We start from the raw sequence: 12,682 nt of genomic DNA on the forward strand, positions 1-12,682 counted from the left end.
ACACGCTCAAGGAAGGGGAATTCAGGCACACTCAAGAGAGGGAGTCGCACCTCAAGAATACTTTTAATAAAATGATTTTTATTCAAACCAATAGTTCCCAATGTCTTACAGCTCTTTGCAGGTAAGCTATACTTCTTCCTATATCTGTGCCCTGAATGCTTCTTAAAAAGAATTTTTTAAAAGTGTATTATTGGCCGGGTGTGGTGGCTCACACCTGTAATCCCAGCACTTTGGGAGGCTGAGGTGGGCAGAACACTTGAGGTCAGGGGTTCGAGACCAGCCTGGCCAACATGGTGAAACCCCGTCTCTACTAAAAATGCAAAAATTAGCTGGGCATGGTCGGGCACACCTGTAATCCCAGCTACTCAGGAGGCTGAGGCAGGAGAATCGCTTGAACCCAGGAGGCAGAGGTTGCAGTGAGCCAAGATCACGCCCCTGCACTCCAGCCTGGGTAACAGAGCGAGACTCCGTCTCAAAAAACAAAAAAGTGTATTATTAAACTATTACTCAGATACTTGCTAGAATGGTAAGGAAAGACTTTATTTAGGAGTTGGACTAGCTGTCACAACTGTTATAATAGGGAAGAGAAATTGGGGTCAACTCTTAATATAGCAAAGCCAGTTGAAGACTTACAGCCAATGAGCAGAATTAGGGGGTCAGGGTTGGAAAATTACTGAGGAGACATCAAGGGTCAGGGGGTTGTTGCCAAACCAACTTAACAGGAACTTTGCAGAAGACAGGGCAAGGTAATCAAATATCAAGGATGGAGAGTGAAGAACTTGATCAGATATCAAGAGTGGGGGATTCTTTCTAAACTGACTTAGCAAGATTCTTGCTAAAACTGGGCTATGCAGGTCTGGCAAAGATGGAGCCAAAGATGAGGCTTAGTTGAGAAGAGAGCTCAGGAGAGCCTGATTAAAGTTTGATCAAGAAGAGAGTCTTTGTCAGTAGGAGGAGGAAAAAAAAGTTTTTCAAAGAAACTTTAAAAGACAATTAGCAATAGCCATGTGGATGAAATTCAGTTCGCTAAGAAGGCTGAAATGGAGAAAACTATTGTAAGACTTGTTGAGCATTCACGGTTTTAAAAGTTAGGCAATATCGAGTCATCAGTTTATGTAAGGTTGTTTACCTTCAGAGTCACCATAAACATATTATGCCAAATGTATTCTCTCTTTTAATGGCCCTAGCACCAAGGACAGGTGTTCATGAAGATTTCACAGGCATGTTGAAAAACTACTGAGAAATACTCATCTAGTATTTTCTTGTACATCATTTTTAAATTTACAAGCGCATGCTTGCCCGTAATTCCGCATCATGTATATTCCAAGCCTTTCACACATTCTGCAAGGCTCTAGTCAGGGTTTAAAAAGAAATTACATGTTACTATGCTGCAATGATTCACCTCCTGCTGATGAGTCACCTCCTACTGATTAGAAACAGAGTAAGAGAATGCTACCAATCTGAGTTGGCTGGGCTTGAAGTATCATAAAATATGCAGGGGAAGGGTCTGGATACTAAGGGATCCAGTGCTTCTGAAATTTTAATGTGCACAGTAATCAAATCATTCAGGATCTTCTTAACATGCAGGTTCTGATTCAGTGGGACTGAAGTAGGACCTCAGATTTTGTATTTCTAATGGGCTCCTGAGTGATGCTAATTCTGCTGGTCCTAGGACCATACTTTGAGTAGCAAAGACTTAACTCAATAGGAAGTAGAACTAAGTGCTCTTTTGAGCTCTTTATTTACTTCTGTCCACTAAAAGTAAGATTGAATAGTTCCTAGTTTCAAAACATATATATATGTTCTTGTCACATTGTAAAGAAAACCAAAATTTTAAATTTATTACTTCCAGACCATGGAAATGACTGTTGTTTCAAGGAAATTTAGTGCATTAGTTAAAGGTGTCGCTGATTCATCAGTTCTAGTATCCTTTGTAAAGAGGAAGTGTTTTTTGAGTACAAACTCCTAGGAAGTGACAATATTATTACTGACAATAACATTATAATTGATTATAATATTACTGACAACATTTTTACTCACAAAAATAAGGTTAGTAAAAAATAGAACTATTACATCTTTTTTTTTTTTGAGACGGAGTCTTGCTCTGTCGCCCAGGCTGGAGTGCGGTGGCGCAATCTCGGCTCACTGCAAGCTCCGCCTCCCGGGTTCACGCCATTCTCCTGCCTCAGCCTCTCCGAGTAGCTGGGACTACAGGCGCCCGCCACCACGCCCGGCTAATTTTTTTTTTTGTATTTTTAGTAGAGACGGGGTTTCACCGTGGTCTCGATCTCCTGACCTTGTGATCCGCCCGCCTCGGCCTCCCAAAGTGCTGGGATTACAAGCGTGAGCCACCGCGCCCAGCCTAGAACTATTATATCTTGAGCACAGACTACGTGCTAGGCATTCTTCAAGTTGCTTTTTATACGTTACCTTTATAAGCCCTTATATCAACCTTGCAAGGTAGATATTATTAATTTTTGATTGATGAGTGAGAAAACCATAGTTCAGAGAGTTAAGGTATCTGTAGTGAGAGAAGAGAAATTTGAACTTGGGTTTCCAAAGTTGTGCCTAATCTATTAGAACTAATTTGGTGGTAGCAATGGAAATAATATCAAAGTTCTTTATTTTCCCAAAAGGATTCTGTTCTTCGCATTCTTAGTTCATGCATTGACTGAAACAAAGGGAAAGTTAGGAGAGGAGACCGACTTGGCAAAATGTTTCTGTCTAGGACTATTGCTGTGAGTAACATCTTTGAGGACAAAGATCAGTCAGAGACTATTTAACTCTCTTATTTTCTACCTTGAAAGTTTCCCTTTTGTTGACCTCCTTTTCACATTGTAGGTGGCTAATCCTTTTTTCTCTTTTCCCCTTTTGCCCAAACTATTTGACCATTCAACAACTGTTGGATTCGTGTGAAAAATATTCTCAGTAGCTTTTATTGGTTAATGTCCTGGGGACATGGGTCTCCTCCCATAAAACCTTTGTGAAACAAGTCTCAATGAAACAACGAAAGCAAGGTTTCAGACCAAGTTCTTCTGTACCTACAAACATTTATTTATTTATTTATTTTTAAATTTTTTTTTTTGAGACGGAGTTTTGCTCTGTCACCCAGGCTGGAGTGCAGTGGCGCGATCTCGGCTCACTGCAAGCTCTGCCTCCCGGTTCACGCCATTCTCCTGCCTCAGCCTCTCCGAGTAGCTGGGACTACAGGCTCCCGCCACCACGCCCGGCTAATTTTTTTTAATATTTTTTAGTAGAGACAGGGTTTCACCGTGGTCTCGATCTCCTGACCTCGTGATCCGCCCGCCTCGGCCTCCCAAAGTGCTGGGATTACAAGCGTGAGCCACCGCGCCCGGCCACAAACATTTATTAGCAAGAAATTCAGAAGAGTGATACAACTTGTTTGTGGGGTTACCTCAATCTTTATCCTTTGGCACTCCGCACTCTTCCTAGAACTTTCCATGAAAACCTTGCTCTGAGGCAGACACAAGAAAAGATTACATTAAAAGGAGATTTAACTGCCCTTAGGGTGTAGATTAAAACCAGTGTACATAACCAACCACAGCATCCCCGCTAATGATGCTGAAGTCTTTGGGAATAAATGATGAGCAATATGTCAAGCACAGGTTTAAACGGTCACTTGGCCCTTCCTTGGCAAAACAAAAGAGAGAACTTGGCTTTTTCCTTAGTTGTACTTTCTCAATTAATTGTATTTTACATAAGATAATTATGATTGTTGCAATATTTACATTAGAATACTATGTCTTTTAAATTCCTGGTATTCTTATTTGGTGCTTGTTCCAAAACCTCCTTCTGGATTTGGGAAGGATGAGAGTTGCTGAGCCCAGTTAGGCATATGTTTTACTGATCTACCTGGTCTCCGCTGCTGCCTCCTGTGTCCAGGAAAGCTCCAGCCCTCAGGGAGGAGAGCTGTCCTGTATCTAAGCTTTTACCCCTCCATTATCTCTTTATTTGTTGCCAGCTTATATGGCTAGAAGCCAGAGAATTTAGTTCTGCTTCCTGAATTCTCTTTAATAAAGCTTCTGTTCAGGAGCAAGTCTGTGTGCAGTAGGCATGGGGGCAGCTGCATTGCCTCTTAGCTGTGACCAGCTTACCCAAGCCACGGCTTCTGTCTAGGGCCCCCTCTCATGTGGCTGATTGCAAGTTAGATTGTTAAAGAGGGTTAGCACATAGAGATTTGTTTCCTGAATTGATAACCTTTATTACCTGGAAACCGATAATAGAAGGATGATGTTTGAGTTGTTTACTAAACTTGTCTTGGTTTCCATGATGTTTGTTTGCTTTCTAACTCATGTGAACACACTAGCTGATCACTGCTCTGCCAGCAATACACTGACCATTCTCTACTAAATAAGGGGTATTGTTGCATCAATTGGATGGTATGGACCAGAAAATCTGATAACTCTAGTGAAAGGAGGATTCATACCATTGTGTCATTATTAGAGTGTTCTATAACTGAGAATAAAACATTTATTTGATTAAGTGTCATTTACTGTGCTTCCTTTTCTAGTCAGTTTCTCATCCACACTGTCTTTGGAGCCAGATTTACCATTTAATGGGACCTAAGTTTTTATTGGAAGTTTAAAAACAAATTCTTTCTTTTTTTTTTTTGTTTTTGAGATGGAGTCTTGTTCTGTCGCCCAGGCTGGAGTGCAGTGGCACGATCTTGGCTCACTGCAACCTCTGCCTCCCGGGTTCAAGCGATTCTTCTGCCTCAGCCCTCCGAGTAGCCGGGATTACAGGTGCGTGTCACCAGGCCAGGCTGATTTTTGTATTTTTGGTAAAGACGGGGTTTCACCATGTTGGTCAGGCTGGTCTCGAACTCCTGACCTCGTGATCTGCCCGCCTTTGAACACTAGAAAAAAACTGAGAAGCTTATTTAACTCGACCCACCCAGCTACTAACTGGAAAAGACACTTGAACCCTCTAGGCTTTAAATTAAATATCTGGAAAAATGAAGCAGTTGGAAAAAATAATTACTAATATTTTTGGGTCTAAAATTGTATCACCATCTTATTTTACAAAATAAAGAAATATTTGCAAAATTAGAGGCTTGCTTAATTAGTGGGTTTAATGAGTACTAGTGGAATATATTAAAAATTAACATTTTAAAGTGGAAAAATTTTAATATGACTTTTTTTTTTGGTTGTAAGTCTTGCTTTTCAGGGTTGGGTGACTGGGGCTATTGTAATTTGGGGCCCTTAGCCATAGGAGCTGCCAAAGGGTACAAAAGAATTGCTTCACTGTTAATTTTGCTGGACTTTTCTAAGGGTAAACAAACTTCCTTTGACATGTACAAGTTTCCAAAGCTGTGCTTTCCTCAGGGAAGGTAGTTAAAGCTAAAAGAAGCTAAGCTTTTAGATTTAATTCAGTGGGTGAACATGAAAGCCATGCATAAATCTTAGAAGAACTATGCTTTGCTGAGAGGCAAAGAATTGTCTCTACACTCTGATGTGGGGATATGCAGGAGGAGCCCAGGAGGTCCCTGTGAGGGTGCAAACCAATTAAGTAAGTCTTGAACCGAAATTGCTTTTTATCATCTGGGTGAGAAGCCACAGATTTAAAGAAAAGGGCTATTGTTTTACAAAGACCTAATTAGCTGGGCTACACTCAAGCTTTTGGGTTTTTATCTTATTAGAGAAAGGAAAGGTTGTAATTGCTTATGGGCTACTTCCTGGGTTGGAATTCCTAGGAATTCGGAATTTCTGAATCCTTTTCTAAGGAATACAGAATTCTTCCTAAAGCCGTGTGTATCAGACTAACTATATTTTCCGTTGAGACTCAAACTAAAAATGCAATCGCTCTGATCTACTGAAGGTTGTCGTAAATATCTTCTTTACTACAGGCATGCTAGTACAAATATGCTTTAGCCTTCTCAAGGACATAGACTTTGGAGTAAATAACATGTGGGTTTAAAACTCAGCTGTGTAAAATCTCAGCTGTACACCAAGTGGCTATTTGCTTTGAAGCAAGTTACTTGAGCTTATATATAAAATAGGGTATCTACAGGAGTATTGAGAGTATTAAATAAAATTTAGTGACATAGTTAGTGTCTCAAGGGACCTGAAAGGGCTTCTGACTCTTACATGGTATAATGTTTTAAAATGTGGCACTTTCAGTGTGACAATATTTTATAATAAACATGAATTGCACTAATTCTTCTTTGTTGAAAACAAACAGGCAAGCAACAAAAATGTGGCTAGATAGAGAGAGAGAGAGAGAGGGGGAGAGAAACTCTCACAGTTTGTGCGAGAGTCACAGTTATGTGGGAAAATGTAGCTAAGAAGACTTTTCCTTATTCTTTAAGAGCATCAAAAAATGGCACCGAGTCCAAACCTTGGCTCATGGATTCAAATCCATAATGTGCCATACTGACTGAGTGCCTGGAGCAAGTTCTTCAACTTCTCTGCCTCAGTTTCCTCTTCTACAAATTGTGAAGATAGTAGTACCTCTAGGGTGGTTGTGAAAATGAAAGGGAAATAAAAGATGTTAAAGAAAGTATCCAGCATGTACTCAGAGCCCAGTAAAAGTTAGTGATCACCATTACCTCCACCACTGTATTAAACTGCTGAGCATTCAATTTTAAAAATAGGAAGGAAGAGCTTTAGTGCAGTAGTGTTTGACAGATTTAAGATACAGTATCTTTCCTTAAAGTAAATTTATTTCATTATTTTTTAGCATCTAATTATTGCCCTTTGATTTGATAAAGAGATATAGATGGTTTGTCCCACAAGAACAGTTCTAAGCTACACTTTTTGACATGTTAATCTTCTGTGTGAAGGCTGGACTTCATTATTTCTAGAGTGTTCCTGAACAAGGCAGATCAGAGCTTTAATTTTTGGAATGTTAACAAGGGTAGCTGTATGCCAGAGTTCTAGTTGTTTTTATGAGATTTTTAAAAAAGCACAGAAAGGACACTAGTGAAAAAAAAGTTTATAGACTCTGGTTTGAATCCAAATCCTTTCAGAAGTGTTCTCTTCATATTAGATGGCAATAAAATTAGTCATTTAAATACTCAAATGTGTGCTTTTATGATTTATAATTGTATTCTTAGATTTTTTTGCAATTATTTCATATCTTTGATTTGGAAAACATTTTTAAGGCATGAAATAAATGTTTTTTGTATAAATGAAAAAAATTAAGCTGGGTGTGCATGCACCTGTATTCCCGGCTACTTGAGAGGATGAGGCGAGATGGAATGCAGGAGTTTGAGTCCAGCCTGGGTGACATAGCAAGACTCTCTCCCTTAAAAAAAAAATGAAATGAAAGCCATTTATTCTAGAGGATTCAGGAAACTCCAGAGTTTGAATTTTCCTATAAAGGCAGTCTTTATCCATAAAATATGTTGTGCACCCTTGGTGATGAAGTAAAGTATTTGAAATCTATTAAATGCTTTGCCATTTTATAATTTGTTCTAATCTATGCTTATGTTTCTGTCTAGAACAAAGGATTCGGAAACTAACTTATTGCTTTCCCCCAAGCATGCTGTATTTTTTTCTCTGAAAAAATGATATTTAAGATATTTTAAGTTATAGTCAGTGTGACTATAGTCAGTGTGATATTTAATTTTAAGTTATAGTCGGTGTGATCATAAATATGAAAATCTGAAGAGTCAATAAGATGCAATAAATTCAAAGATTAGATTTCAGCATTATTTTAAAAATTACAAAATATTGGTTTTTGGAAATTCTTACATAATTTTGTAGAAAACATCTAACTTTAGAGTATCTTTTTTTTTTTTTTTTTGAGACAGAGTCTCGCTCTGTACCCCAGGCTGGAGTGCAGTGGCACAATCTCGGCTCACTGCAAGCTCCGCCTCCCGGGTTCACGCCATTCTCCTGCCTCAGCCTCTCTGAGAGTAGCTGGGACTACAGGCACCCGCCACCACGCCCGCTAATTTTTTGTATTTTTAGTAGAGACGGGGTTTCACCGTGTTAGCCAGGATAGTCTCGATCTCCTGACCTCGTGATCCACCCGCCTCGGCCTCCCAAAGTGCTGGGATTACAGGCGTGAGCCGCCGCGCCCGGCCTAGAGTATCTTTATTATTATTATTTTTGATGTAGTGATGACTAACCAGTCAATTCCATTTTGTGTATTGTGAGGACAATAATGAAATGTTTGTGAACTAAAGAAGGTAAAAAATTAAAAGATAAAATACTATTATTCAAAGAATTACTAAGAGGTAAAAGATGATACAGTCAGGAATTTCTGAGAGCCTTACATTTAGGTGGGAATACATGCAACCAAAAAATTGTCTAAATGTAGAGGTCACAGAAAGAATAAAGAGATTAGGCAGGGTATTATAGAGAAGAGCCAAAAAATTTTTGTAGAAGGAAGAAAACAGTTCAAAATAACACGGAAAGACCAAAATAAGGGTTCTGGTTAATGCATGAATAAAATGTATTCATTTAGCATTCAAAAAAGAGTGTGTTCCATTGATTCTCAGTGCCATCCCTTATCACTATGACCTTATGACATTTTGGAAAAGACTAGTAACATTTTCATTAAATGGTAAGGATTTTTATTTTTATTTTTTGAGACGGAGTCTCGCTCTGTCGCCCAGGCTGGAGTGCAATGGCATGATCTCGGCTCTATGCAATCTCCGCCTCCCAAGTTCAAGCGATTCTCCTGCCTCAGCTTCCCGAGTAGCTGGGATTACAGGCGTCTGCCACCATGCCCAGCTAATTTTTGTATGTTTAGTAGAGACGGGGTTTCACCATTCTGACCAGGCTGGTCTCGAACTACCGACCTCAGGCGATCTGCCCACCCCGGCCTCCCAAAGTGCTGGGATTACAGGCGTGAGCCCCGGCGCCCGGCCGGTAAGGATTTTTAAAGTATTTTAAAAAAAATTTACTTGGTCAAAGGTGATTCATTAGCTCATACTATGTTTTGATATAATATAAAAGCAACGAAGTGCTATGATGATGGCACTTTGAGTGGCTGTTAAGAGTAGAAACCAGCTGGGTGCGGTGGCTCAAGCCTGTAATCCTAGCACTTTGGGAGGCCGAGGCGGGCGGATCACGAAGTCAGGAGACTGAGACCATTCTGGCTAACACGTTGAAACCCCGTCTCTACTAAAAATACAAAAAATTAGCTGGGCATGGTGGTGGGCGCCTGTAGTCCCAGCTACTCGAGAGGCTGAGGCAGGAGAATGGCATGAACCCGGGAGGCGGAGCTTGCAGTGAGCCGAGATCGCGCCACCGCACTCCAGCCTGGGCGACAGAGTGAGACTCCATCTCAAAAAAAAAAAAAAAAGAGTAGAAACCAGAGATTCATTGGTCTTAGAAATAGCATTAGTGTAACATGTGGATTATGTGTACTCTCATCTACCCAATGGTATGAGCACTACATCTGCTGTCAAAGTAATGGAGAAAACTCTGGTTTAGTGTTAGAAGTCACAATCTTCTCTAGTACAAGTCATGAAACTTAATGTCAGCAGTTTTAAAAACTGCAGTAAAGAAATTAACCTTCTCACCTTTTATTTTATCACGTAACTTTTTGAAAGCTCTGTTATTATAATTACAGTGAATTTTGGTTTATATAATACCAACCTCACAAATGCAGAAATTCTCAATGATAATGTTTATGGTTTTAAAATGTTTATTCAGGTTTTAAAGACTTCTTCTTTTAACAAGATTTCTGAGTATGTGAAAAGCATTACTATGCCATATAAAGAAAGATTTATTTTAATAATCTCACTCTACTTACTGCCAGTTTTATCCAGAAAAATAGATGAATAAACTGCTTACAAAACAGTTAGGGAAAACAACATGTGGTGTGGAGGTATGGAGGTAGGGAACATGGTGAGTCACATGAATGAAATTTTGTTGCAGTTAGAATTTATAAAAGATGTGCTGATAGAAATTACTATATCTAATCTAATTATATAACCATTAGAAAAATGTAAATATTGTTATATACCTGAGATTTATCTCCAGCCATATATACTTGAAAATTAAAGATGGATAAATTTCATACATTTCTGCGCAGCTTTTTTTTTTTGAGACGGAGTCTCGCTCTTTCGCCCAGGCTGGAGTGCAGTGGCGCAATCTCCGCTCACTGCAAGCTCCGCCTCCTGGGCTCACGCCATTCTCCTGCCTCAGGCTCCGGAGTAGCTGGGACTACAGGCGCCCACCACCACGCCCGGAGAATTTTTTGTATTTTTTAGTGGAGACGGGGTTTCACCGTGTTAGCCAGGATGGTCTCGATCTCCTGACCTCGTGATCTGCCCGCCTTGGCCTCCCAAAGTGCTGGGATTACAAGCGTGAGCTACCATGCCTGGCTTCTGTGCAGCTTTATAAAGATCTATTTTTGGTAAGGATGGTCTAGGTTTTTTATGTATTTATTCCAAAAATTCATTGCTCTAAGTTTTAAAGAAATTAAGTCCTCTGTTTTTTCTGTAGCAATGTGAGTTTCAATTTTTAAACAATGTTTTGTGTGAAATAAAGATTAATTACACACACACACACACACACACACACACACACACACACACACACAGCCTTACTTCACTTTGGTGGCTCACTGTGCTACATATATGCAGCATTCTGTTTTATTTATTTTTATTTTTTTTTTGAGACGGAGTCTCGCACTGTCACCCAGGCTGGAGTGCAGTGGAGGGATCTCGGCTCACTGCAAGCTCCGCCTCCCAGGTTCACGCCATTCTCCTGCCTCAGCCTCTCAGAGTAGCTGGGATTACAGGCGCCCGCCTCTACGCCCGGCTAATTTTTTGTATTTTTAGTAGAGACGGGGTTTCACCGTGGTCTCGATCTCCTGACCTCGTGATCCGCCCGCCTCGGCCTCCCAAAGTGCTGGGATTACAAGCGTGAGCCACTGCGCCCGGCCAGCATTCTGTTTTAATAAGAGTCAGCACTACTGTTTTTCTTAAACACACAGCAGCTATAGCTATCTTTTCAGTTGGGGTGCAGCATACAGTGCAGCAAAGGAAAATATCTTTTGGAGTACAGAATACTCTTAATTAGCAGTTACTGGGCATCTACTTTGTGACTGTAATTTATGTCCTCTTATCTCCTGCAAATCCTAGACAAGAAAAAAGTCCTTAAATCAACATGATACAATGGGTGCTGCTTATCACCTGCTAGGTAAGAACATCAAAATCTGGATCACAGTAGAGGTTATGGTAAGGCCAAGATTTTAGTCAACATATGGGAAGGAACCTCTTATGTGAGAGTATATAATGACAATAAAGTGAGTGAGTGACTAAACCCCCACTATGTAATAAAAATAACATGAAGTTGAGCACTCTTCAGGTACCTTAAACATAGTTATATTTTCATAACAAACTAAAAGACAGCATTGTTCCTTTTTATTCTTTCATTGTGAGACTTGGTTATTGCAGAAAAATGATAAAACATTAACAAACCACAAATAAGCAAAATGAAGATAATAAAGTTTACTAATCATGTAACTACCCAGAAATGAAAAGTTAATTAATCAATGTTAACATTGGTATAAACTTTTTGTATGTTTTTTCTCGTGTTATTTTTTTTAAAGGTAGTATTTTGCAGTGCTACTGATGTGAATTTTAAATTTTTTCTTAGAAGTGATTTATGACTGAAGAAATCTCTGTGTTGGTCCTGCTCAGATTCTTTTTTTCCTTTTCTCTCACAATTCTACATTGTCTACTGATAATCTTTTGGGGTGATGTATTAGTCTTACTCTGTGTCCGACTAGTTATTTCCTTGTATCAGTCTTTTAATATAAATTATAGATAAATCTAAGTTTCCAAAATTACTTCATATTTACTTTTCATGTAATTAAAAATTATTTGTATTTCTATAGGTCTATTTCCTAGACTCATGCAGTGCTCTGTTTCTAGTTTCTTCTTGAATAAACTCTAAAAATTGTTATGTATTGTCTGTAAGGCAATTCTTTCTACTTTCTTTTTTTTTTTTTTGAGATGGAGTCTTGCTCTGTCACCCAGGCACCCAGGCTGGAGTGCAGTGGTGCGATCTCAGCTCACTGCAAGCTCCGCCTCCCGGGTTCACTCCATTCTCCTGCCTCAGCCTCTCCGAGTAGCTGGGACTACAGGCGCCTGCCACCACGCCCGGCTAATTTTTTGTATTTTTAGTAGTTCACCGTGGTCTCGATCTCCTGACCTCGTGATCCGCCCGCCTCGGCCTCCCAAAGTGCTGGGATTACAAGCATGAGCCACTGCGCCCGGCCAATTGTTTCTACTTTCATAATGACCTTCTATTTTGAGGTCTTACATTTTTTTTCCCTTGAACTCTACCTGGTTATGTTTTATTTGCATTGAAAGTATTTTCTTATCTTCCCTAAACGCTTGTGTTTCTACCTCGTGCTCTTATTTTATAAAGCCTATTGCTTTTTAAACTTTTAAAAGAATTATATTAAGATGTTTGATCAGATTTTTGTCTGTTCTCTGGTAGCATTTTTCTGGTGAATACTCTTCACTTGTCATTTATGCCTTATGTTTTTTCCTCCTATTCTTTTAGTATTATGATTTTTGTATAGGTTTTGTTTTTTTAATTGAGATATAATACTATATAATAAAATTCACCACTTTAAAGTGTATAATTCAGTGGTTTTTACTGTATTCACAGAGTTGTACAACCACCATTACTATTTATTATGATTTTCATCATGCTAAAAAGAAACTCTGTTAGCAGTAGCTCCCCTT

General features: G+C 39.4%; 1 protein-coding gene across 28 annotated transcripts in view; it reads left to right on the plus strand.

Annotated features, from left to right (window-relative positions):
- ANK2 (ankyrin 2) overlaps positions 1-12,682 on the plus strand; it is a 698,346-nt gene that overhangs the window by 165,271 nt on the left and 520,393 nt on the right. Inside the window, exon 1 of one of the 28 annotated variants that reach the window (XM_058436657.1) lies at positions 5,413-5,529. The exons of the other annotated variants lie outside the window; for them this stretch is intronic. The gene's annotated coding sequence lies outside the window, so the exon portion shown is untranslated. Of the gene's footprint in view, positions 1-5,412; positions 5,530-12,682 lie in introns of those variants that run through there. 28 annotated transcript variants of the gene reach the window in all.

The sequence above is a fragment of the Hylobates moloch genome, unplaced genomic scaffold (assembly GCF_009828535.3).
Source record: "Hylobates moloch isolate HMO894 unplaced genomic scaffold, HMol_V3 SCAFFOLD_3, whole genome shotgun sequence".
NCBI lineage: Eukaryota > Metazoa > Chordata > Mammalia > Primates > Hylobatidae > Hylobates > Hylobates moloch.